General features: G+C 36.5%; 1 protein-coding gene across 5 annotated transcripts in view; it reads right to left on the bottom strand.

Moving 5' to 3' along the window:
* The window catches only part of SLC16A7 (solute carrier family 16 member 7), a 188487-nt gene that overhangs the window by 129787 nt on the left and 30765 nt on the right, over positions 1-27935 (bottom strand). Inside the window, exon 1 of one of the 5 annotated variants that reach the window (XM_019454960.2) lies at positions 6923-7030. The exons of the other annotated variants lie outside the window; for them this stretch is intronic. The gene's annotated coding sequence lies outside the window, so the exon portion shown is untranslated. Of the gene's footprint in view, positions 1-6922; positions 7031-27935 lie in introns of those variants that run through there. 5 annotated transcript variants of the gene reach the window in all.

The raw sequence follows: 27935 nt of genomic DNA on the forward strand, positions 1-27935 counted from the left end.
CTCAAAGTCTCAGAGTCAGCAGTATTGTCTTCTTTTCTCTATCATCAAATCAAAGTTGCCAATCCTTGTAGATTCTACTGCCACAGAGACTCAAATCGATCTACCTTTCTTCTTTCCCACAAGCATCATTTAATTTCAATAAATCTGGTAGCTTTCCAGTTGTCGTCCTGGCATCCAATCTCTCTATTTGAGTAAAGCCTCAATATCGTTGCCTAAATGAGACCAGCTAACATAAGCTCAGACCGTGGCACACCCCAAGTCAAAATTGGTCAGTAACTCCCTGCCTCCTCTTCCCAACATTGACACCACACTTATCTGTATGTGTGAGTACACACACACACACACACACACACACACACACACACACACACACACCAGGAGATAGGTTATAAAATAATATGATCAACTGTGTAGTTTCCATCTATTGCTAGAGCCAACAATACTAACATTGGTGTTTTAACGTGCATTCGCTTTTCACTGCCATTAGTAAATTAGAAGCCGTTAATCCTCCTTGTTTTAAAAATACCACAAAGGCATTAGACATTAACAAGATATGAGCCAACAGAGTTTAAGGCAACATTCTATCTACTGGCCCAGTCATATGTCACCAGGTATGAGAGTCTTCCACACCTCAAAATAAGTTTATATCTTTAGTAAAAGTTAATAAAAAAAGCCTTTAAGACTTTTTGTTGTATTTTATTTTTAAAGTTTTATTTATTTATTTGAGAGAGACAGAGACAGCACAAGTGGGAAAGAGGCAGACAGACAGGGAGAGAGAATCCCAAGCAGGCTCCACGCCACCATCACAGAGCCTAACGCAGGGCTCAAACCCACAAAACCATGAGATCATGACCTGAGCCAAAACCAAGAGTCGGACATTTAACCAACTGAGCCACCGAGGCGCCCCTATTTTATTTTACTTTTAAGATTTTATTTTTAAGTAATTTCTACAGCCAATATGGGGCTCAAACTCATAGCCTTAAAATCAAGAGTCTCATGCTCTACCTACTAAGCCAGTCAGGTGCCCTTTAAATTATTTTAAATGGAAGCACAAAATCTTCAAATGCAGATGCAATGGAATATAAATAAGAAAAGTAGAATAGCTATTACCAAAAAGACCAGAAATAACAAAGGCTGGAGAGGATGTGCAGAAAAAGGAAGCCTAGTGCACTGTTGGTAGGAATGCAAACTGGTACAGCCACTATGGAAAAAGTACAGAAGTTCATCAAAAATTCAAGATAGAGCTACCAGGTGATCTGGCAGTCCCACTTCTATGCATATATATACTGGCTGAAGATGATATCACTACCTCGAAGAGATATCTGCACTCTTATGTTCTATGTTCACTGCAGCATTATTCACGGATACCCAAAACAACATACAGAAACAATACAAGTGTCCATCAACGAACGAATGAAAAAAGAAAATGTGATACGTGTGCATGCACACAGGCATATACACACATTGGAATATTATCCAGCCATAAAAGAAGATCGAAATTCTGCTTCTTATGACAACATGTATGTACCTCTAAGACATTATACTAAGTGAAGTAAGTCAGACAAAGACAAATAGGTATGATCTCATGTATATTTAGAATCTAAAAATATTGAACTCAGAGACAGTAGAATGGTGGAGGGCTGGAGGGTGGGAGAAATGAAATGTCGGCCAAATGGTACAAACTTTCAGTTATAAGATGAATACATTTTGGGGATCTGAGGTACAGCACAGTGACTATAGTCAACAACACCATTTCGTATACTTAAGAGTTGGTAGGAAAGTAGAGCTTTAGTTGTTCTCACCATAACAAGAAGAAAATGATAATTATGTAAGGTGATGTATGTGTTAACCAACCTTATGGTGACAATAACTACACCATATACATCTGTATCAAAACATCACCTTGTATCCCTTAAACTTACACAATGTTCCATGTCAACTATATCACAAGAGAGCTGGGGGAAAAAAAAAGTAAAGTCAAGTCATATGGCAAAGGCAATTTCTAGGAATTATAATCATGTCTAGAAGGTGACAAATATCATATGGCTTCAGGGCACCTGGGTGGTCAGCTGGTTGAGCATCCCATTCTTGATTTCAGCTCAGGTCATGATCCCAGGGTTGTTGGATCAAGCCTCATGGCAGGCTTTGCACCGGGCATAGCTCCTGCTTGAGATTCTCTATCCCTCTCTCTCTTTCTTTCTGCTCCCCTCCCCCACTTGCTCTCTCTCTCTTTCTCTCTCTCTCTCTCAAATAAATGAAATGAAAAAAAAATTTAATAAATAAATAAATAAATCATACAATTTCAATTTTTTTTATTCCTCTCAGGTTTCCCTGTATGGACTTGACTTTGACTTTGACCTTCCCGGTGTCCCACTGAGCAGCAGCCAGACCACATAACCTTTGTGCCTTTAGCTGTGGCCCCATGAGACAGGCCACAGCCCACTCACTAGGCTTCACCCCTTGGGGAACAAGCTATTTCCTACCATGGTGCAGCACAGCCCCTTTCTGTCCTTCCTCACACTATTCTAAAGGATTCTTTAAAAAAAAAAAAAAGTGCTCGATTTAGTGTTAAAAAGTTTAGGTTCAGATATACCCTCTCCTTTTTACCCTTAACAAATTACCTAATGTCTCTGAATCTCAGGCTGCTCACCTATCTACTCGTTTCATATTTCCTTATGGAGACACTTCTGGTAAAATAACACTTCAGTTCATCCCCCATGTGACTGATGACTTTGGAAGAAGAAAAAAAAACAACTATGCAAGCTTAGTATGGATGTTTCTGGGTTCTCTCTTTTCCTTATGTGCCTTCCTACAGAGGAGATGCATTCTGGTTTGGTCTATACCATGTGATAATTCTACTAGGCCAAATTCTGTTCCTACAAAAGAAAAGCCTAAGTGTTGCAAATAAGTTCAACTAGAAACCCCGTTTGACCATATATCCAAACCACATTCTCTAGCTTAGCATCATTTTAAAGAAATAGATGAGTCAAAGGACTAGCTGAATCTATTTTTTCCCTTGTGTTAACTAATCAATTTAACCAACATTTGGTGAGCAGCTAGCATATACAAAAGATATTATGATGCCAAGATAAATAAGACGAATTATCTTTTCTCAATTACTCTTCCATGTAGGAAGATAGATTAATACACAGTTAACAAGTCTGAATTATTAAAGTTAAAATAGAGATATAAAGTATTATTAGAGTTGTCATCTACTGTAGTTCTTGTATAATTTAATTCATTGCTACATACATTCACATACACTAAAGGTAAGAACCAAAACTGTAAAACTACCTACTCAAGGCATGTGCTGTAACATCAAAAAGCTGTTAAGAAATGTTAGAATTTGGTAATCAGAACAATATCATAGAAATGTTCCCCTGGATCTGAAACCAGTATATTTTTATCAACCAGATTTTCCATGGACACATTAGCAAATGTGACTGATTTGCTCATATGGGAACTCTCAATTTATTATTTCTGGACCATAACATGAATGGAGAAGACTACACATTTAATTTAAAATTTTCCCTAGGTTTAAGACACTGCCAAAAGTACAAAAATCTGGCCAATTTTGCCTGAAAGAAAACGCCTAATTATTGGTCATCACCATTGACATTACCAACAGAATCCAAAGTTTACATAAAAGAAACAAGGACACAGTGAGTGACTTAGCAGAATATCTAATACAGAGAATATTGTCAGGCATGTTCAATTTACCTCCCTACTCATTTCTTGATGTGGTTTCAAAGGTAAAAAGGTATATAGAGGTAAGAAAACATGACAAGGTATTCTATATGTAATTTACTTGAAACCTGCCATTGACTCATTCATTCCAGTGACATTTTTGTTCAAATAATTTCTCTTTTTTCCTGCCATCCCCTGTCTGGATTAAAGTTAAAGCAGAGGCAAGAGTGATATCTTTGTAGGTTCAGAAGTTTCTCTAAAGGCATACAACAATCTACATATTTCCACACAATTAAGTGCTTTGAGGAAAGCCCCTCCTAATTTTCTGTGATTTTTAGCTTTGCCAGGCAAAAGAGATGCCGTTTAGTGAAGTGTGGGAGGAATGAGGCTATGAAATAGGTATGGAAGGGATCGACTAAAGCATACCACCAAGATGTCAAATGTATTTGAAGAAAAATAGAAATATCATTGAACTAAAAGCACACAATGTTATATGCTAACTAACTTAGATGTAAATTTAAAAATTAATTAAAAAATAAAAATAAGAAAAAATTAAAAAATAAAAGCACACAACGTGACTATTGGTGCCTGTTCCTTTTTTTTTTTTTCTTTTTTTTTTCATGTTTTATTTTATTATTGAGAGACAGAGCATGGGGCGGGGGGCGGGGGGGAGAGAGAGGAAGAGACACAGAATCTGAGGCAGGCTCCAGACTCTGACCTGTTAGCACAGAGCCCAACACAGGGCTCCAATTCACAACCCACGAGATCATGACCTGGGCTAAGTCAGAGGCTTAACTGACTGAGCCACCCAGGTACCCCTTGGGGTTTGTTTCTAAACCATATACTCATTGGTCTGTGATTATAGTTTTTAAGTATCCAGTTTCTAGAGAGAACCTGGGGAGCTAAACAAAGAAACAAACCAGTAGAGACAAGCTATTCTATAAGAACAATTCATGACTACAAACTATCTAAGAAACCGTGGCATGCTTCTATTGTGTGTAGGTAGCCAGAGCGAGTACATAGATCTGATGTCACACCCAACCTAACTCTTCAACTTCTTACATCCAACTAACTCCACTACTAGGATCTCTGCTATTTCAGGGATCATTGGCTCTTCCCCACCACAGGAGGAAAGTCTTGAACAGACTTCATTTATCTGTTGCCATTCAGAGGTACACAATACATGTTGACTGAATCAATTCCTGTATCGTGCCCTGGAATATAGCTACTGTGGCCAAAGTCAAAAGGCTGATCAAATATATATTATTAGGCCTAAAGAAGACCTACCGCATCATTACCAGACACACAGAATGTAACATTGACAGAAGTAGCAATTTCTATCCATCGACTTCAGAGGTTCCTCTCTTAACATAATGTTTGCAAATTCAACATTCTGACTAGGTTTCTCTCACTTGCCGAGTAGTTTGTTTATTTATTTTTTACCGAGGAACTCTTTTTACAGGGTGTTGCATACTTTTCCTAGAACCAAGAAATATGCATGCTTAAACAATGACATCAAAACAAACCTAAAAGCTTACAGTATGACAGATAAAACAGAAATACAAATGAATCAAATGAAGTGATTATAGAATATGCAAAATTTGTTCCATCTACATATTAGTGATAATGAGAATGGGCAAGGAAGAGAGTTATTTAAAAGTACAAGAAATTTTAAAAATTACATTCAATAACAAATTATGAAGTTGACAGAATTTAGTTGCATTAGAATGCCTCTACCCCAAAGATAGTCACCCTAAAGTTTGGATGCTCTCCTGACTATATTTGAAAATAAAGTATGACTCTAGAAAGCATTGAAGGAAAATATTCATGGAATAAAAATAATAATTATAATAGGTAATACTTAGTACTATGTACCAAGTACTGAGCTAAGTATTTAACATAAATTAACACAGTTAATTCTCACAGTGGCCTTATGAAGAAGATGCTTTTTACTGTTCTCATTTCACAGATGAAAAAGATGTTTCGGCAGGTTATAATTAGTAAGAATCAGGGCCAACATTTGAACTTATATATTCAGGATCCATAATCTGTACACTTAACTGTTAAGGAATAGCCAGTTCCCCTAATAAGCAATGCATCCCAAAGGAAGCACATGACATATTATAACCTACCTTGACAATTATAAACCTAGTATGGAACAAAAATTAAATAAAAGGAGCAAATCCCCCCATGATCGACCTGATGTCATCCTGGCATAAATGACTCTACTCTCAAGCTTCCCCTAGTTGCAGTGTGTCAGCCTATATTAGTTTTCCACTGCTACTGCAATAAAGTGGCACAAAATTAGTGGCTTAAAACAACACAAATTTATTTATCCTATAGTTCTAAAGGTCAGAAGTCTCTCTGAGCTAAAATCAAGGTGTCAGTGAGAGGCCAAGGGAAGAATCTGTTTCCTTGCCTTTTCCAGCTTCTAAAAGTCATCCATATTCCATGGCCTATGGCCACATTCCCTCATTGTCCAACAAGCAATAACACCTGAAGTCCTTTTCACGCTACCATTTCTCCTTTACTTATCAGGCCTCTGGTGATTACATTGGGTCCATGCACAGAATCAAGGATAATCTCAAGGTCATCTGATTAGCAACTTTACTTCTCCCACCCCAAGGAACATATTCATAGGGTATAAGGGTTAGGATGTGGGGAGACATGATTCTGCCTGCCATATGGACATAACCATACTCTGTTCATGAACTTAAGGTAGAAGATCATACATGTCACGAGTATGACACATCTTTATAAATTTATCATGCTACTCTATGAATATAGCTAAAATATGTAGCAATCCAAATCCAAAAAGGAAATTTGGCCAATTAAACATAGCTCTGAAAAGAGAATGCACTGGTTATAAGAACACTTGACTTCAAATGATCTCTCAACAATGCATGAGTCTTGATCCAGTGCCAAACGAGTTTTCTCATCTACACAGTATGAAAATAACACCTGACATACTCTACACCAGGATTATACTAAGGATCAAATCAGATTAAACCATGACTGTGAAAACTCTGTGAGTAATAAAGCTTCATACAAATAAAATATAAACATAAGAAACCCAGTATCATTATTTTTGTTCAAAATATACTTATTTTTCAAAGAGTGCCAAAGATAAAAATAAAAGTATGTACCTACAGTCTCCATATTTCCTTTAAAACAAGCATTCACATTAGTAATAATAACATAGTTCTTATTATTATTGAAATTTATTATTTATTACCTTTCAAATATTCTTCTGATGAAGGAAGGGTTTATATCCAGCTCTCTTTTATAGACAGAGAAACTGAAGCTTAATCTCTTGCCTGAGATCACACAGAATACAGAGTCATAGAAGGACTAGAGGCTAAGAGTGCCAACTTCCAAATCCATTCTATTTTTAAAAACAGATTTAAACACCAGCCAAGACGATATGCCCATTCACATTAAGATCCACCAATTCCACAAGCAGCATGACTTGGCAGAAACTAGACCCACCGAGAGCCCTCACAAAGCAGTTCTGTCGGCACAGTCCTAAGTCCTTTGGTTCCTAAGATTCCCGTGTCTGAGTTTTCACAGGAAAGCATCACATCTGAAGAGCCACTCCTAAAAGAACCTGAGAATAACTATCTAAAATACTGAGATGCATGCTTAAAAAAAAAAAAAATGAAAAAGGTATCTCACTCCATCTCTGAAAGATGTAGCATGTAGCTTTCTATTGCGCTGGCTGAAATTGCTGTTTGCTTTCTCTAGGTCTCCAGAGTTTTATTTAAAGGCCCTCTTTAGATACGGACAGATCTAATTATATTACTTCACTTCACCATGAATCCTACATCATAATTGTGGTGCCTGCCTTGGTTTGTGCCTGCCTTTACGTTTTCTGTCTTAAGTTCTATTTCCCAAAGTGCTGAGGAGTTCCTAACAAAACATCAAAGAGACCCACTTCAGTCCAATGTATTTGGGATTTCAAAACTATAACCTGTTTTAACTTTTGGGAGACATTTCCCTCCACTTTTGGTAGGATAATATATAAGTGTATGTATAGGTCTTTTTTATAAAGCAATAGTTTGAAATTATTACATAAATACATTAAAACTCTATTTACATTAAATTTATTAATTTAAACAAACTGAAGCAGCAGTAAGATTTCAAAGCTCTAACAATAAATTAGGAACACTTTAAAAAGATCATCAAGGGGCACCTGGGTGGCTCAGTCGGCTGAATGCCTGACTTCCGCTCAGGTCATGATCTCAAGGTTCATGAGTTCAAGCCCTCCATCGGGTTCATTGCCCCACTTTGGATCCTCTGTCCCTCCCTCCATACGCCTCCCCTGTTTGTGCTCTCTCAAAAATAAAGAATAAAATATTTTAAAAAGATCAAAAAATTTTTAAAGTTATTTAAATATACGTCACAGGAGCAAAGACTAAGAGGAGAGAATGGAGGTAATACAATGTCATTTGGATAGTACTGATATCATTACCTAATTTGACCAGAGAACTTTAACATTACAGCCTACAACGGAAGGAATTTTAGGCTGGCAGTGAAAGTGTTTACTGTGTGAAATTCCAAGACTATCATAAGCGGACTATGTACATATAATTGTCTCATTCAGTAAATACCACATGAAAACTTGTCCATTCTACCTGCAAGGAATTTTTCTTCCAATGATAATTAAATCTATTTGAGTTTAGAATCAATATTAGAATACATTTTATAAAATTACTAGCATTATCATACCACAATAAGTAAAATTTATATGATAAAGTTAACATATCTAAGGGCATAACATCCTACTACAATTAATTTTCTTTCTTGCTTCAGTGACTACCACTGAAGTATATAATTTTGAATTCATTTCATTTATAGATACAATGACATATTGGTACTATTTGCTACAATCCGCTTTCATCAGCATAATTACATTCCTTATCCCATACCTGAAAAGCAACTTCTCTCATATTTTGATTCCCATGTGAGATAAAATAATGTCACTCATATTTGAGAATAATGAGATAAGGCAGGTTTTTTTTCTGTGTCTCGACTATGAACCTATTAAAACGATGTGAGTTTAGAAATTCTCTGATTAGAAACTAGAACATTAAAAACTAGAATATTAAAACTAGAACATTAGAAAACCAGAGTTAAGTTTAATTTACAGTAGTTTGTTATGCAAAAATAGGGCAATAGAAGTTCCCTCCTTTACTTTAATGTGCAGCTTTTTTTTAAAACAGAAACAGAAACAAACCTTAAAAGGTATGTGTTTGTGTCTGATATGCAAAAAACAAAAGGACTAAATTGACAGTTAAATGACCATATCCATTAAATATGTTTTTTTAAAGGAAAGGAAGTTGAAATGAAATAAAACGTTTTCTGTTTGTTTTGGCATGCCTTTTGACCTTGTGAGTAATCTTCACCTTGTACAAAAGTTATGATATATGACCTTCTGAAACATGCAAGTCTATATCACAGATAAGTTTTACATACACTTTTACTAATTGGAAAAAAAAAAAGCTTGTTTTATAGTTCTCTGAATATAAAACCGATACCAACCTTAGGTGTACTTCTAGGAAAGTCTACAAGTCAAGAGAAATTCCTTGATCCATTATGCTGAAATCAATACAAATAAGAAAAGGAAACAAAGAAAAACAACAACAACAAAAACCCACAGGAAACTCTAAACCTTTGGAAGTTTATGTTAATGTTCAATGTCCCATCCAATTATCAGGTAGGAAAAAATATGGTATTTTTAATTCTGTAATTTCAGAGACCATTACTTAGGTGATTTAAATGGCCCTACCTTTTAGAAAGAAACGGCAGCTATTTCAATATTGCCATTTTAATACTCCGCAGCATCATAAAGTTCTATGTCTGGTGTATGGTCATCTCATAATTAATTGACTTAGGAATTTTCATTGCAACTAAAATGCATTACCCAGGGTTTGTGATCTCTTCTAGCTCATGAAAAAATTTTAATTAAGACATAAATAAAATATACTTTTATAAAGTTGTTTATTAAAAGAGCTAAGAATGTATGATGTTGAGAAGGGAAATATATTATTCATATTTACACATGGTTGGTTATTACCTACAGAGTGATAAACAGGGAAAACTATATTAGCTGAAATAGGTAATTTTATTGATGTATTTGAAAACATAGACAGGAAGTCTTCCAAAAATAAGGAACTATTTTGGAAAACACAGTAAAGCATAAAAAGAATATTTAACACTATATAAATCCACACTCAAACTTTCAGAAGAAATAGCAGATAATTCTCCTCTCCTAGGAGAAAGTGTTTTCTCCTTAAACTTAACAGCATCATCCATTTATGTTTCTAAACATTCAGTGTTCACTAGGGCTTAAGAAAAAGTTCTTGGAATGAATTATTCATTAATCCCTCAATCCTAAATCCATACTTTATGATAGTAGTTAGCATCAGCAATAAAGCCCAAAATAACAGAACCCTTCTTTTATTTTTCTTTAAATCTCTTTCTCCCTTCTTTTCCTCACAAACCCAGAACAGATGTTTGTTTGGAAGCAAACGTCAAACACTGAAAGGAGAATTTAGAATAAGTTATGATTGAGGCAAAAACGTAAAATCACATCAGCTGACAAGTGGCTGACAGGCCCAGGGTTGAAGAACAGTGAGGGCATTATGGCAAAGCTAAAGAGTAACATTCCTTTTGCTTCCGTGACTGACATGTGGCACCACGTCATACTTAGATATCCCGTAACAAATCCACTGTTTCAAGTTTATACAACCACCGCAGGTGATCTTTGAAAGTCATAGGAGACAGATTCTCCTAAGCCTTATTACATACAACTACAGAAACAGCGTTTACAGCTACTGTGTATAGCCATTTTCACGGCCAACTTCAAGACATGCTATTGCACACCTTACTAAGCAGCATAATCTAAAATCTCTAAACAAGTGTAATAAAATTACATGAGTGGAATCTAAGGAAATGACTTTCACTATCTCAGAATGAACACAAAGTGAAAACACATTAAAACAAAGGGTTTATTGCAGAACTTTGACAAAAAGTTCATTCAAATATCTTTGTTATGGAGATATAAATCCTTCTCCCTTCTAACTGAGGAAGTCAAAGATGAAAGAAAATTGACTGGTATGGAAAACAAATAGAATGTCTTTAGTATTATATTGAAAATTAACCATGAAGAGGGACAAATCCAAAACATATTGCAAAAGTGTATCTTAATAATCTTGTCTTGTTGATATGTCACCAAGTTTATTTCTATGATGCAGGTGGGGGTGGCTGTGACGGGGCTTGCATGGGCAAAGTGAGAGACTCAAACACATAGGAGCTTCTATTAGTTGCTTAGTGGTTCTCTCCCCTACAGCCAAATTTACATTTATCTTTCATTCTATGAAGCAAATTGTGCACCAGAGCCTTTAGCAATATTATTTTTACATATGAGTAGGGTGGACAAATATGGTATGGTCCCCTTAAGAATGTGCCTCAAAACCTCCAACTAGAGGGAGTGTAACGGACCAACGGCCCCAGCTGCTGAGCTCCAAAATCCACTGCTGGATTTGCACAGAGTCCACACTTCCCACTGGCTGCTCTCAGCCTACACGTGAGCACCGCAGGGATATTAAGGCAGACTGTACCTAGGACACATGGGACTCCTCTGGTGACCAATTTGGGGCCTAGTCTTGCCTGGCCTAAGTTGGATATTCAATAGTTATCTTTGGGGAAAATAAACCATTATTATTATTGAGTTGTCAAAGCCCAGGTTGCTTCATAAATATCAGCAACTGACTAAGTGTGAAACTTAGTTTTAAAATCATTTTCAGGGGCACCTGGGTGGCTCAGGTCATGATTCCTGAGTTCGAACCCCACAACAGGCTCTCTGCTTCAGATGCTCTGTCTCCCTCTCTCTGTGCCCCTCCCCCACTCATGCTATATTTCTCTCTCTCTCAAAAATAAACATTAAAATTTTTAAAGAAATAAAATTATTTTCAGCTTTCCAATGTTATTCTAGGAAGCTAAAGTACAACAAATGGGTTAGAGAACTACAAAGAGATTTTTGTTCCTTGGAAATATAACCTCTGATATCAGAGGTATCTAAAAATTAAATGGACTGCTCCAATCCCCTCAATTACTCTTTGATAATACTAACATCTCCATTTCACAGGACAGGAAACACTTAGCTTGGAGAAGCCAAGTTTTCAGGGTTAAACAATTTCAGGAGCAGGAGCCAATATTCCAACCTCAAATTTGCTCACCCTTTTTTCCCCCCACAATTACCATACAGTCAGAAGACATATCTGCTATGAAAAGATCCTGAATGCTTGCCTCAGTCACCAAGGGATGGTCAAACTGTGTGGTATGTAAAAACACTTCCAGTGCTAAACTTTGATGAATTTTATGAGAAAATTCACTTGACGATGTCAGAGCAGTTTTATTTCATATAAGCAACATTTCTTTTTCATACACTGTGGAACAAGGAAATGTATAAATACAGCCAACTTAAAATTCTTAATTCAGATTACAGTTACCAAAGTGCTCAGGTAAGACTATGTTGTTTCTAAATACAGCAATGGAAATTAACATTATGAATTAGGTATCTGTTCTAATAATCAAAAATGATGATATATAAATCCTAGACACTAAATATTAAATCAGTACAGTGTAATGCTTTGAGCAAGTAAAATATTAGAAAGATACGTCTATGAAATATGTACTAATATCAGGCTTAGGAATTTTTAAGCAAAATACTATTAAGCAAGATCACAAAACCAGAGGTAGAAATCCAGTTAATTTTACCCAAATCTTATACTGAACAGACCAACAAGGCACATGTATCAGCCCAGCATCTAGAGAACTTCAAACAGCACCACCCCCACTTAGTTCAAATGTTAATGTGGTTGAAGTCAAGTCAGGGCACTATTTGGAATCAAAATAGTAAAATACCTTTAAAGCAAAGTTCCATTTACAAATTTGAAGCCATCAAATTCCACTAATGACTCTGGTCCCCATCACTCTCAAGCCCTAAAAGAATGTTCCTCTAATCACTAATCCTCTTTCTCAATCTCACACTCACATGGCTAGGTATTTTTTTCCATTATGCTCTCCACCTTCCCACACCCCCTTAATATACTTCCTAACATTTTCCACCATATCTTCTTGATCTCCCCTTTTTTTTTTTAAATAAACAAACTTCCTTATTCCTAGCATGGACATTGTGCTGTATCCACATCCTTTTCTCCTTGAGGACCTGACTCACATGAAGTCCCTGAAGACATACCCATATCATCAAATCCAGAACAGATGCTCAACATAATCCTATTTCCCCTCTGTGGCTTTCATATAACTACTTTTCCTTTTTTAACTTATACAAGGAAATCTTTTTTCAATTAAGTTCCTTTCACCAAGCTATATCACCCTGAATACTAGGACACATCAGCTTTCAGGTCATTTCCTTAAAATTCATTTATTTTCATTCCAAGGTCTCACCATAATCAATATCCATAATCAATACCCACACATTGCAATCCATATCTTATTGATCCAGAGAATTCATAGCCTCCAGTCCCACTCTCACGTCAGTAACCAACTTCCAAACTGGATCCTACCGGCCCAGCTGAACGCCTCTACCACTGGAGTCTTAAACCTTGAAATTCTACTTCTCACTTAGTTTCCCATCTTTCGTGCAACCTTAAAAATGTCATTTCCATCAATACTGTTCTGGAATCTCCTTGAAATATTCACTCCCTTGACGCTGACATCTTCTCTCAAATTATTAGACCTTTTTTAACCTCAATTTCTTCTCTGTTCGGTTGCCATGTTCATTCAAATCCCAGTTCTGCTATTTATTGGTAAGATACCTTGGGAAAATTACTGGATCCTCATTTTTTTTTAATGGAAATAATATTTATATCTCATAGGAAAGAAGGGAATAAATATGGTAACATATATAAGATACTAAGTATAATTCCTAGTACATTATAAGTACTCGATAAATATTAATATACCCTATAACACTTTATTTAGGTCGTTCACACCTTTGTCTTCCGGCAACAAGGACCTTGAAAACTCCAAACTTGGAATGGGCCCTGCAATTAGAGTAGACCCTGCAATGACTGAGTAGAACTGGAAAAAAATGGATTAACCGTATAGACCGATGCCACTACACATTCCAATTTCAGCAAGATCTTTAATGCCTCTCCAGTAAGCTTTTCTCACACCTGTTGGTATTTTCCTCTCCTTTCCACTATAGTTCTATACATCCTCCCCTCTCCTTAAGTTCCCCAGCCACCTCCAGTCATCACCTGTGGCCCATCCATTTTTCTCCATCAGAGAAAAAGAAAGCCCTCAGACCAGGCATGAAATCTCACAAAGTCTTGTTCTCTGCTGGACACAAAACCTGCCCTTCTTGGTCACCAAACAGACCCTCACCTGATAGGTGATGATTTCTTCTTGACCTCTGAGAGTTTCGCCATATGATCGAACCCCCGCTCTAGTGTCCTGTAATGCCACTTCTTCCTTTGCACTATATGCTCTAACACTGAATTAATTTCAGTTTCCAGTTCATTCCCATACTATTTCACACCTTTGTGCCTTTACTGCCTTAGTTGGTGTCAGTGCCCATAGATGAACCTTCTCGCTTTTGTTACGCAAGCTCCTATTTATTCCTCAAGACCCAATTTAAGAGTCCCTTCTTTGTGAGGGTAGTGTACAGGAAAGACATGAAAGAGAGGATAATGAGAAGTATTGGCAGGATTAAAAAAAGAAAAAACCCTCCCAGAAAAGGTGATAATAAGAAAGCCTCACAATATCTAGAGCTGATAGATGATAATGAGTTTCAATTATGATATTGGGTTTCTTGCTTAACTTCTATCTTTCACGTACATTTACACTTATTTCATGAAAAGCATTTCAATTGCTCCCTGACAGCTAAGAAATAGAGTCTTAAACCTTTCAAATTTGCAGATAATTACAAAAATATCTCCAACTGTCAGAAAATTACCAGCTTTCCATCTGTTTATGAAGTGAGTTGAAAAGGGGAGGGCGGAAAAAGAAGTCAAGCTACAACACACGTTTGTTGGAGAGAAAATCAACATCAAATAAACAGAGACATTGATTTCGATTTTTCTGTAATTTTCACAAATTCCTTGAATACCAGTTAGTTATAATATCATTATAATACAGCCCAAAGGTAACTTCTGAAACTGAAATTTAGGATTTTATAACCTTGAACTGCAATAAAAACAGCGTAGGTTGCTATTAACATCTGCCAATGTTTCACATTGCTTTGCTTTGCATTTATTTTTGGTTGTTTAATTGTTTTATTTGGGCCATCTAGCTTTATTAAGTTCTATACGACATAAATTCTCTCTTTACCACTGTTTAGATTTTATGCCACGTTAGCAATAGATGAGGCCCAATATTCAAATTTATCAAAAACTCCCTCAATATTTTAATACAAAACCTTCCACATGCTCAGAGTTGCAGCAGGATAGATACGACTCTTTAAAGGTCAGTGCAAGAATCACCTCCATGGATATTTATGCTTTTTTTGTGAACAGATGTAGGTCATTGCTGAGATAGTTTCAAAGTCACCTTCCAAAGCTGGAATACAGATTTGACATTTGGTAAATTTTCAAAGCCATTATACAACACAATTTTCTTCAATTCACCAAAATTCCCTTTGTGCTGTGGAAAGGCTGTTGTAAGACCAGTTTTCAAACTGTTCAGCTTGATTACACTGGTGTGGTACAACTTATCTAAAGCTATTTTAAGCATCTTCTTGGGTTACAGTAAGCTATATTGTAAATCTAATTACACTTACCCACAGGAAAGCAAGTACATGAGAATCCTGCTCTGTAATCCACTAAATAAAAGGCTTTATATTTTTCTTCATAGCCTTTATCAAAATAGTTGTTACACAGTTTCTATTATATATTTCTAATGCCATTCTCTTTCACTATAGCTTGTGGATATGTTGTACATGTAGCACCTAGTATGGTGCCCAGAGGACCAACCAAGAAATGTTTGATGAGTGAATAAATGAATGAATGATGACCGGAAGAGATAACTACATTTGTATACATTTATGCTTGTCACTCTAAACTCATGCTGAAAATGTATACGTATTTCAGAGATTTGGTGGCACATAGAATAGCATACTATAACAAAGCACAGATTTTCAATTCAAATGGAATGAATTTAATACCAGATCTGGTACTTAATAGCTGTGTGATCAAAGGCAAGCAGGCTGAACTCTATAACCCCCTCTCTGTTTTGCATTGGAGTAAGTATTAAACAACTGTAAAATATGAACAACTGCACTAAAGTATTAAAATTAATGCAATGCATACAAAAGTATGCAGTTCAGTCCGTGGCACAGAGCAAGGTTTTCATGTGGTAGGTAATACTACTTATTAATATTTCATATAGCTTGTAAGTGAATTATATATATATAAGTATATAAATATATATTAATTATATATTATTATATATTATAATATGTTTATTATTATATGTTAATATATATTTATATATTTATATATTAATATATATTTATATATATATATAATGTTATCCAAGAGCTTTTTAAAATTGACAAAATCAATCTATTTTGAGGATACATTCGCAGTGATAATTCATCAATAATTTATGGCATTAAACAGAAATTTCCAGCGCCTTTATGCCTATATTCCCAATTATTAGAAGCTGTTTAAGTAAGCTGCTTTCAATTAAATTTCATCATTTGTTATTCTGTACACTACTTCCAAATCCTTCCTAAGCATTTGGAATCTATCTCAGTTGGTCCCCATAACTACAATCTTAATTCATGGTTAGTTCAATTCTGTGGTCTACATTGCATGCTCTTTCTCAATCAACTTTCATTTCATTATTGCCCCTATATTTCATAATTCCAACCACTATCACAATGGAAAAAGCAAATCTTCCCTAGATTGTGTTCTGGACTATACCTGCTTTCGGGCTCTTTCCTCTGCATGAAGAATCGGATCCAGTCTAAAATCCTAACATTTATTTATTCATTCATGGGCATATACTAAGTACCATCCATGCTCTGGTCTGAATGTTTGTGCTCCCCAAATTCATATGTTGAAAACCTAATGTCTAAGTTAATGGTATTAGGAGATGTGGTCTTTTAGAGGTGATCAGAAACGGGATTCCTGCCTTAATAGAAGCTGTAGAGAACTATCTTTTCTTTTCCACCATCTGAGAATATGACACGAAATCCGCCACCCAGAAAAGATCTTCATCTGACCACGCTGGCACCCTGACCTCAGACTTTCAGCCTCCAGAATTGTTAGAAGTAAATTTCTGTTGTTTAGAAGCTTCCCAGTGTGTGGAATTTTGGTATAGCAGCAGAAACAGACTAGCCCAATCTATATGCCAGATACCATGCTAGAATACAGAGTTACAAAGATGAACACAGTAAGGTGTCTGGTATCAAAGAGCTCAAATCTAATTAGGGAATGCAAACTTAGAAACAGGTGTGAAAAATGTGGCAAGTGAAATAATTATGTGCATGGCTTTCTGAAAACAGAGAAGGGCTATCTAACCAGCCTGGAGTAAGTGAGGAACCGGGACAGAATCCTAGAAAGCAATGGTTCTTATAAAGAGGAAACAGCAGGCTTAAAAGGACAAGGGGAGGGGCATTCCAGGCCTGAGGGCCAGTATGAAGCATTGAAACCATAGATGGTCTGTTCACTAACACAGCAAATTTACTTTGAAGCTCTTTTGTTACGTCAATTCACAAAGATGTCTCCAGCATAAATTAGGAAAGGGTTTGTTCTAGATTTTGTTTAAGATGAATTAACATTACAATCCTTTCTAATCTGTAAATTCAAACATTTTTCTCTTACCACCGTATAAAGCAATATTAGGAAGCATCTGTTTTGTTATATTTCATTCAGTGTTTCAGGTCACACAGATACAGTCACGATATTCCAAAATGGTGGAATATTAGCATTACTGTACATTTTTCCCACCAAACACAAGTTCTAAACTGACTAATCTTATTAGTGAGATCTAGGAAAGACCACAATGGCGCTCTCTAAAGAGAAACTGACACACACTGACAGGTACAACTGGTAACAATAAGGGTTCAATAAGCCCTTGGTTATAGAAAAGCATGGGAATGAGCTCCCTCTTGACAAATGGAGAGCATAAGAACCAGTGATACCCAATATTGTTTAGTGATTGTCTCCAAGTCAGAAATACACACACTAAAATGACTCCCTTGAATGTAAAAGTAGAAACATTATGAAGACATTTGGGAAAAAACAAGACTGACTTAATTTCCATTCTGATACATGTATAATAATAACCCTAGAAACTACTGCACAATTGTAAAATAAATTGGGACCCATCAAAAAAGAAATGTATTTATTTTTTAATGTTTATTTATTTTTGAGAGACAGAGAGAAAGAGAGAGAGAGAGAGAGAGAGAGAGAGAGAGAGGAGGAGGAGGAGGAGGGGCAGATAGAGAGGGAGACACAGAATCTGAAGCAGGCTCCAGGCTCGGAGCTGTCAGCACAGATCCTGACGAGGGGCTGGAACTCACCAACTGCGAGATCATGACCTGAGCTGAAGTCGGACACTAAACTGACTAAGCCACCCAGGTGCCCCAGCAATGTATTTATTAATACAACAATTAGTGTTATGTCCCATCAGAGCAAAGTCTTCATTTTTTCATCACACTTTTCCATCTCAATAAAAGTTCTAAAAAATATTTGTAAATGGATGAATAAATGAATGCATGCTATGTATAAAACTAAACTCAGGAGAATTTGGTGGCAAACGAATGAATACACAGTGTCTTCACCATAGTAGGGGATACAAACAGACAAATTAAAAGAATGGCTTTATATGAAGTAAAGTAAAAAAGAATCTGAGGAATACTGGGTGGGAGAAATGTCTCCTTCAGCTAGTTGATTAGGGAAGGCTTCTGTGATGGGAAAGGTGGGGGTAGGATACAATATTTACCTAGGTAAATACTTTGTATGTTTCACATAGCTCTCATCACAGGGTATCCTGGCAGCTATCATACCTCCAATTTATAGACAGAGAAATTTAAGCTTACAGAATTTACGTAAGATTGTTTCAACTGATATGTATGTTAATGTGTAAATATACATATACATGAACTAAAAAAGAAAAGAATTTCTATGTAAATGCGGCCCTCAATGTTTTGTGCAACTAGAAACTATGTTAGACTTCTCAGTTTGCCCATCCAAGTCATTTTTCATACATGCAACTCCTCTCAAAAAACTGGCACTCCATTAGTTTAAAGGTTCCTGAGAGAACTCTAACCACCAAAATATGCCATTTTAAAATTTAAAAATTTTTGGAAAAGACATTTAGACTATTAAGCTTCTTATTAGATTGTCAAGATGAAAGGTGTATGTTTTCAGTTGTTAATAGACGGCAGTACTTGTTTCTAGTAAGGCCACCAGTGACTTTCATTGTATGTGTCAGTCAAATGGTAAAAAAGAAACATACCATTGAAAAAAAAAAAAAAAAGCCTACACAATTGCAAACACTTGGCATGGTAAGTACTTTCAGTAGCCAAGAGTGACATGGATCCTTCTGCTATCTGGGTAGATAAAATCCAAGATTATTTTAGAGAAAGCACTATTTTTTTTTTCAGAATCTCAGCCATTTAATTTCTTGTAGCAAACAAAAATAACGATCACAATGTTTAGAAAACTAAAATTCTGATGTATTTTTTTTCTGTCAGAATGCAGACTTCAAGTTAATGTAAGATTTCATTTCAAATGACAAAAAGGGACATTCACCAAAATTCATTATTGAATGTATGATTTGAAAACACAGAATTACCCCCAAAAGTTAAATATTAAAAACAAGTAATAGGGGCGCCTGGGTGGCTCAGTCGGTTAAACGTCCGACTTCAGCTCAGGTCACGATCTCGCGGTCCGTGGGTTCAAGCCCCGCGTCGGGCTCTGGGCTGATGGCTCAGAGCCTGGAGCCTGCTTCCGATTCTGTCTCCCTCTCTCTCTGCCCCTCCCCCGTTCATGCTCTGTCTCTTTCTGTCTCAAAAATAAATAAACGTTAAAAAAAATACTTTAAAAAAAAACAAGTAATAAATCACAAATGTCATTTTGGTCTACTTATTCATAAGCCAATGCCTCCTATGTTTCTAGTAATATTCCTGGGTTTCCTAACAACCACTTAAATCTGGCACAAGGCTAAAATACAGGTCAACAGGCTGTTGATGTTGCTCTAACTAGAGATGTGAATTGTAAGCCCATGAGGAGAATGATCCAGTGGAAATCACTACCATCCCTTATTGGCAAGACTGCCTTTTGCTACATCATTTTGGCTATACAGCATGGCTTCAACTCCCTCACTATCACAAAGAGTTTTGTGGTGTACTTTTAGGTTGTTTCATGTTTGTTTTATCATTTATAAATAGTAATATCTATAAAAACAATATAAAAAAAGAAAAAAGATAATGGCACAACAACCCTGTTTTGTGTCATACAAAAATTGATGGAGCAAACTAAAAACTTATTTTCAGAACAGGGAATGATAAAACCCAAAGAATGATGGTAACAATTACAAGACTGTTATGAAAAATTAGCTTTCAAAACTCCTGAATCAAGTCTTGGAATTGCCAAGAGCCTTTGGAAAATAAGGGGCTCCTGGGTGACTCAGTTGGTTATACAGCCAATTCTTGATCTCGGCTTGGGTCATGATCCCACAGTTCATGATATCGAGCCCTGCATCGGGCTCTGTGCTGACATCACGGAGCCTGCTTGGGATTCTCTCTCCCTCTCTCTCTGTCTCTGCCTATCTTGTGTGCACTGACTCTCTCATTCTCAAAAATAAATATATAAACATTTTTTTTAAAAAAAAGAATCTTTGGAAAATAAAATCAACATTGTTTTTTTAAAGGCTTTAACGTGAAAGTCTATGAGCAAAAGGATTATTAAGTTTGCTCAGGTGTGTATTACTGAATTGATACTTTCAAATGATAGACAAAAACTTGATAGAATTGCAAGTTATTAAATCAGTATTTGATGCTCATATAAGAATTAATCATTCTAACTCAAATAATGTCAACAACCACAGTACAATTATTAATAAAAAAGGTATACAAATATATAGTAACCCATCAGAACACATGAAAATACCTACACTGTCTCTTAAATTGATATTCATATAACTTGTATTCTGTTCCCTGTGTTAATTATTAGCAAACAACTATCAGAGATTCTAATCTACTTTTTTTTAGAAGTCTGTAAAACTTTTTTTTTACCTAAAAAATTATCATGGCAGAGAGTTTGGTGTTTATACTTGATGGACTAAAGACTTAGTAAATATTTAATTCTAAGATATTCAAGAATTACTTACAGACCATTTAAGAATTAAGAGTGAGGATCTGTTTTTTTTTTTTTTCAGGCAACTATTAATGAACTATGTGAATTTGGAAATTTTAGTTAACCCCTGAATACCAATGTTTCTTCATTGTTTTTTAAATATTTTTTAAAGTTTATATATTTATTTTGAGAGACAAAGAGTGCAAATGGAGGAGAAGCAGAGAGAAAGGCAGAGAGAGAAAGAGAGAGAGAGAATCCCAAGCAGGTTCCATGCTGTCAGAGTAGAGCCTGAGGCAGGGCTCGAACTCACAAACGGTTGAGCCAAAATCAAGAGCCAGACACTTGAATGACTGAGCCACCCAGGCACCCCTTTATGTTTCTTCATTTTTAAACTGGGAATACCTCATAGGTCATTGAAAGAATAAATGATCTGCTACTTGCAGATAGCTTAGTACCTGTATGACACACAGCATTATACATTTTTTTTTTCAGAAAACAGTTATTAACCCAGTGGAATGGACAACAGAAAAGAGAATGTTGCTAGAACCTTTATTTTAAAAATTCTTCCTCCAGCTAGAATTCTGCAAAATAAGAAACACAAGATTGGAAAATAATGGCAACTTTAAAAAGGCAATGACCATGCCAGTAGGATACATTTCTATTTACAGAAAGAGGAAGGAGAAAACAAAGAGAATGCTAAGGAGAAGGAAAGCCACAGAACATAAAGAGTTGAAAATGGCAAGTCATGATAAAATGTCAGACTATTATTATATGCTAACTATTTAGGGAAAAAGATCCTTTTGGCCCCAAATGTTTTCTGTTAGTCCTTTAAGCCCTAGCCATGTAAGCAGAATACTTTAGATTTGAGATTAAGATTTTATGGTATACTAAATTTATGTACCTTGGAAAATTTTAAATATATGTGACGGCTTTCTTCCAGTGTGCATATAAAAAGAATACAGCGTGACTGCTTCTTTCCTAAGGGCAATCTGAGGTTGAAACAAAGGCAACTTTTCTACTAAACCACAAAAGACTAGATTTACAATTGAATAGTGTGACTTGGTGGATAGTTTCTTCTTTAATACTCAAAGGGTTGAAGCTTACAATTCTTAACCATTAGTAGGGTTTCCATTTTCTCTACAAAGAAATGCACAAAGAGGTCAGTGGTATTTGACTGGTATGGACCCATATTGAAAAAAGGAACAGAGGGGCGCCTGGGTGGCTCAGTCGGTTAAGTGTCCGACTTCGGCTCAGGTCATGATCTCACGGTTTGTGAGTTCGAGCCCCGTTTTGGACTCTGTGCTGACAGCTCGGAGCCTGGAGCCTGCTTCTGTTCTGTGTCTCCTTCTCTCTCTGTCCCTCCCCAACTTGTGCTCTGTCTCTCTATGTCTCTCAAAAAATAAATAAATGTAAAAAAATTTAAAAAAAGAAAATAGGAACAGAATTTTGTAAATTATTTGAAATCCGGAACTATTTTCTCATAATCTACAAAGTATCCGAAAAATAGTAAGCCCATGTGCTCAGAGAATACAATTTAGATTAACACATCGTGTCTGGTGCTACATGAACACTGAAATCTCTGGTCTTAAATTCATGTAATCAAACTCATAATATATCTCCTTAAATATGGATTACTTGTCTAATTAATTAAACAAAGAGACCACCGGACTGAGGTGGCTGCGATGCCATGGTGGCCTACATAAACCTACTGAAATTTCAGCCTGTAGATGCCTCAAGGTTGCAAAATGAAAACGCTACAGGCAACCAATCACAAAGAGCCAACTAGTCATTAAGCTGCAGCCAGTCAATAATTTCCTTACTTTGCTTCCACCTTTTCTCTCTAAAAGTCTCCCCCACGCTCCTGTCGGAGGGGCAGTCTAAACACTTGCAGTTTGGCACTGCCCAATTTCAATATAGTTTTGCTCAAATAAACTCTGAAAATGTTTAATGTGCCTCAGTTCATCTTAACACATCTATTGTCTCCAGGTGATTTTGCCCACCATCCCATAATTCTATAGAGGTCGTAACTTAGAACACATACAGTTTTGATCATTTTATCTCATGAGTTCATGAAGCTTGAGCTCATTTATTTACACTGTGTAATATGGTTTTAATAGAAAATTAAGTAAATTAAAGCCTAAGAAGAAGAAAACTCGCATTCAATATACTCTACACAATTGTTTCAAAGTTAAGTGCTATTTAATTGAGATTTGTGAAATAATTGTTTAATTATTTAAATCTGTACTGAAAACATAAATACTTCTAAGTTTGCATTTAAGGTGGATCTTTGTGAGTAATACTGATTTCTAGCATCTCATTATTAATATATATGTCAAATAAAACTGTAACAGGGGTATTTGAGTGTTAAAGAGTTTCTAAATACAATATATAGGGTCCCTACCTTGTAAAACAGGAACATGGTAATAAACCACTTTGGAAACCCACCATTTAAGCTTAAACAAATGACTTAAACGGGAAATATAAAGGATTTTCTCAGGGAAATACTTTTCCTCATAGACAGATGAATCGAGTCACAAACATTCCTTCTACCATCTTCGGATTACACAAATCTTGCCAAATTGGAATCCATCTAAAGTATAGGTAGGTTTCAGGAAATTATAAAACCAACTCCCTCGAAGCCCTTCATGAAATTTGCTATTGGATACCTGACACTTGGATTTTCAGACTGTAAAATGACTGCTAAAAATTCATGAATTTATTTGTAGATTATTAGGTCAAAAAATGGCATGCAAATAATTAATTAGCAAAAGACATTTTAATATCCTCTAAATGGTAAAAGTGTTAGAATGTGCTCTCTGAGTTTATTGCATTGCATGATTTGTAACATGTTCTACCATAAGCTCAATTTGTATATAAAACTAAGGAATTTGTTTCAGCGGGATTGCCAATGGAAAGAGAATTGAGGAAATAAGTCACAAAGGCAATGTTAATAAGGGGCAGAAATTCAAGCTCTGATAGTACATTTTGTACCTGGATATAGCAGAGAACTTTCCAATTAGGGCCAACAAGTAGAAAGCTGATAACTCCAAGCTGAGATTTATAGGGAAAGGTCAGCAGCATGTAATGAGAATTTGGAGCACATACATCCAGCTGTAACACCTTTAGTATAAGTATAGTTTCTAATGGCAAAAGCTAATGGTTCCATGACAATAATAAATAATGGTGAGACAATATTCTAGCCTCAGGCTTCAGAAAAAGAACTCTGGTGGCACTATACAATTTTCACTAACACTAGCTATAGAAATAGTTCTAACGGGGTAGTTTCATTCTCCTCAGTGCATCAGCTGCACTAGAATAAAGAAAATACAATAGGCAAAGCACAATCTTTCGAGTGAAGTCCATCCTTTCCTCAACGGAATTTATTGCTAAGAACAGTCCCTACAGAAAGAAAGCAAGGAAAGAAAAAGGCAGGAAGAGAGGAAGGAAGGACGGTGGAAGGGAGGAAAACATTAGTGCCCCATCACTCACCATATATCATTCAGAACAAAAATGTAAAAATAAATACCACTTAAATGCCTTGGAATTCACTTAAATGCCTGAGATGACCTACCAGAGTCATCTCAGAGCACTCACAATGCACACAAAATGTACAGGGCCACCTGGAATTGCGGCTGCACAGTCTGCAAGGCCATCTACAAGCAGCTCTGAAGTAGTATTTAAGTAACATGGACTCCAGAGTTGACAGATCTGAAATCAAGAGGTCTTAACCATGTGACTATGGGCAAGTTAATGAACCTAGCTAAGTTCAGTTTCCAAACCCATTAAATAAGGAACATGCTACTAACCACCACTAAGGGTTACTGAGAAATAAATGCAAATAGAACACACAGGACACTGCCTGGCAGAAGTCAGTGAGCTGCGAAACTCACTTGTTTAATTCGCTATTTTTATTAACATGTACCAACTTTCGTAGGAAGTGATGCAAAAAGATATGAAGCAACGTGCTACTTGGCACATTACTGGATGTGAGACACATGGAATCTTAGGAACCACACTCCACTGCTCAGCATTAAGTAACCGTGTCACTCCTAGTTAACCCTTCCCGTGAAAATGGACAGCATACACCGTGATGTGCTTTGTGACCTTGCACTAACTGATCTGATTAGCAGCCTGCTGGGGGCTGATGGATCTGTAGCCTTGTTGGCAGTCACTCTGTACAAACTGCAACTGCCCAGCTGCCACCGATTCCCCAATCCAAGAAAATAGAGTAGGGAAGAGCGGAATCGACAATAACAAATATAAATACCATAATGAAGTATTAACCAAGAAGACTGTCAAATTTTGTAGAAAGAAAATAAGTGCACGTTGTGGATTTCTTGAGCCTATGTACAAGGACCAGGAAAAAGTACCTGGAAATCTTGTCATCTCCACCCCAAGATTAACAGCAGAATTATTATTCTTCCACACGGCCAAGGCCTAGAATTCAGGTATATCATTAATGGCAGGATGGATTCCTCACGTTTAGGTAACCTGAAGGTTACAAACCTGTCTGTTCCTAACTTCAGTGTCCACCAGCCCATTAATCACAGCAGTCTCTTTCCATAGCTCACTCTGAAAACCCTTGCACTGCCCAAAATACACCTGTACTGCTCCCTTGAGTACCAAGTGTGTTTCAGGCACTCATAAGCTGTCCAAAATACACCTGTTTTTAGTTGCTACATTGAGTACAAAAAAGGTCACACTGCTGGCAGCTCTTCTGGACATTTTACAACTGAAAAAGAAATATGCTGAATTATTCCAGATAGATCGCAATGGTGCTTAACCGGGGGTGATTTTGTTTCCCACGGGACATTCGGCATTGTTTGGAGACATATTTGGCCGTTGCAGTTGGGAAGGCTGCTAGGGGATGGAATCTATGACAAACTATGGTGAGTCAAGGGAGGTGCCTAGGACTTAACACTTAAGAACACACTCACTCATTCTTAGGGTCATACAAGTGCAAGATTAAACAACATGCCCATGATAAGGGGTGCCTCCTTAAATATTGTAGCCTGGCTGCCTCCCAGGCCTCATTAGTAAACAGCACCCATAAAAGGAATTATCTAGTCCAGGATATCAATAGTGCTAAGGTTGAGAAACCCAGATTGGTTTAAAGAATCTAAAGAAAATCAGGGTTGGAAAAATGATTCCCTGTCTTTTTTAATTAAAGTTACAAATGTATTTATTTATTTACTTTTTTTAATGTTTATTTATGTTTGAGAGAAAGGATAGACAGAGAGTGAGTGGGGGAGAGGCAGACAGAGAGGGCAACACAGAATCCAAAGCAGGCTCCAGGCTCCGAGCTGTAAGCACAAAGCCCGACGTGGGGCTCGAACCCACAAACCGTGAAATCATGACCTGAGCCGAAGTCAGACACTTAACCGACTGAGCCACCCAGGCACCCCTAAAGTTACAAATTTAAAATCACACTTTGTTAAATGTGCCTAAAAGTGAAATAATCCCGAATTCTAGCATTATCTTCCATCCACTTTACTCCCATTCACATCTGCAATGAAGTTAAATCAATTCGACCCTTTCCTTCCTGGCTCTTGTGTCCAGGCCCTAGGCTTTCCATCTGCTGCTTTCACTCACCCAAACTGCCTTTAACTCCCGGATGTCAACATACCTTTGCTGTCAAAATGTGACCCCTCCCTTTTCAAATGTATTTCTCTCTCCCTCTTATATTGCACTGCAGTCACTTATTTGCTCACCCCACACAAACATGCATACAAATGCACACATAGTAATTTAACCTCCTTATGGGCACAGAACAGGTTTTCTTTATATTTATTTTCCCAACTGCCTCTATGTAGAACAGTACTTTGAACATGGAAAGCACTCAATGTATGTTTTAAACTGACCAATGAGGCAGGTAAAAAAAATAATACATAACAGACACCATGAACCATAATATTTCCTGGCCTTGTTGAATCCGGTACCAAATCTCTTTTCTTGCAGATGTCTCCACCTATTTCAAGTTTGATCTTCCAGAATTTTTAAGGCTTGTTTTCAGCAGGTAACTGACTTGACATTTTGCTACAAACAAATGCCCAGAATCTTTCCTCCCCAAAGGCCTATTCTAGCAGAAGCAGAATTTGCCTTTGTTTGAGCTCTGAGTCCAAATTCAGTAAGAAAATAAACTCAACTACTAGTAACAGTAGAAGGAATAGCTTTGTAGTTTGTCAAACTCCTCAGGAAGCCAAATTGATGCCATTTGAAAGCACATTCCAACAATCCCTACTCACCTTGACCTATTCTGAAACATTTCTAATTTTGACTTTTAATAAAAAATATGCTATGACTGCCTAAGTGATTAATACGTAACTATAAACACCTCCTATTGAAAAAGAATATAATATAGAATACAACACAATACAAATCTTTTGGCTATTTATTCTTGAAACAAATGTAATATATGTTTCTAAATATATGATTTGACAGAAAGGAAACTGATGGCCTTTCCCCTGTGGATACCATGAAACCACTGATTTTAATAATTTCATCACCTTGTTTTAAAATATTTATTTTTTTATTTTGAAAGACAGAGTGTGTGAGCAGGGAGAGGCAGAGAGAGAGAACCCCAACCAGGCTCCTCACCCTCAGCACAGAGCCCATGCCAGGCTCCATCCCACAAACCTTGACATCACGACCTGAGCCAAAACCAAGAATCACACATTCCACTGACAGCCACCCAGGCTCCCCAAGTCTTTTCATCTTCGTATCTGGGAATTGGCGTAACCTTTAAGTAGCACTGGGAAAGATTAAATTCTGATCTTACAAGTTTATTATGAAATAGATAGTGTGAAAAAAAAAAACTCTACTAAAGATTAAATGCCTATATATTCCATTGACATGATCATTTCCAAAATGTGAGGTCACAGAACTACTATCTTAGATTTTCTCACAGTGTTA

This window comes from Panthera pardus, unplaced genomic scaffold (genome assembly GCF_024362965.1).
Source record: "Panthera pardus isolate Hobbes unplaced genomic scaffold, ASM2436296v1 HiC_scaffold_6, whole genome shotgun sequence".
In the NCBI taxonomy this organism is placed as follows: domain Eukaryota; kingdom Metazoa; phylum Chordata; class Mammalia; order Carnivora; family Felidae; genus Panthera; species Panthera pardus.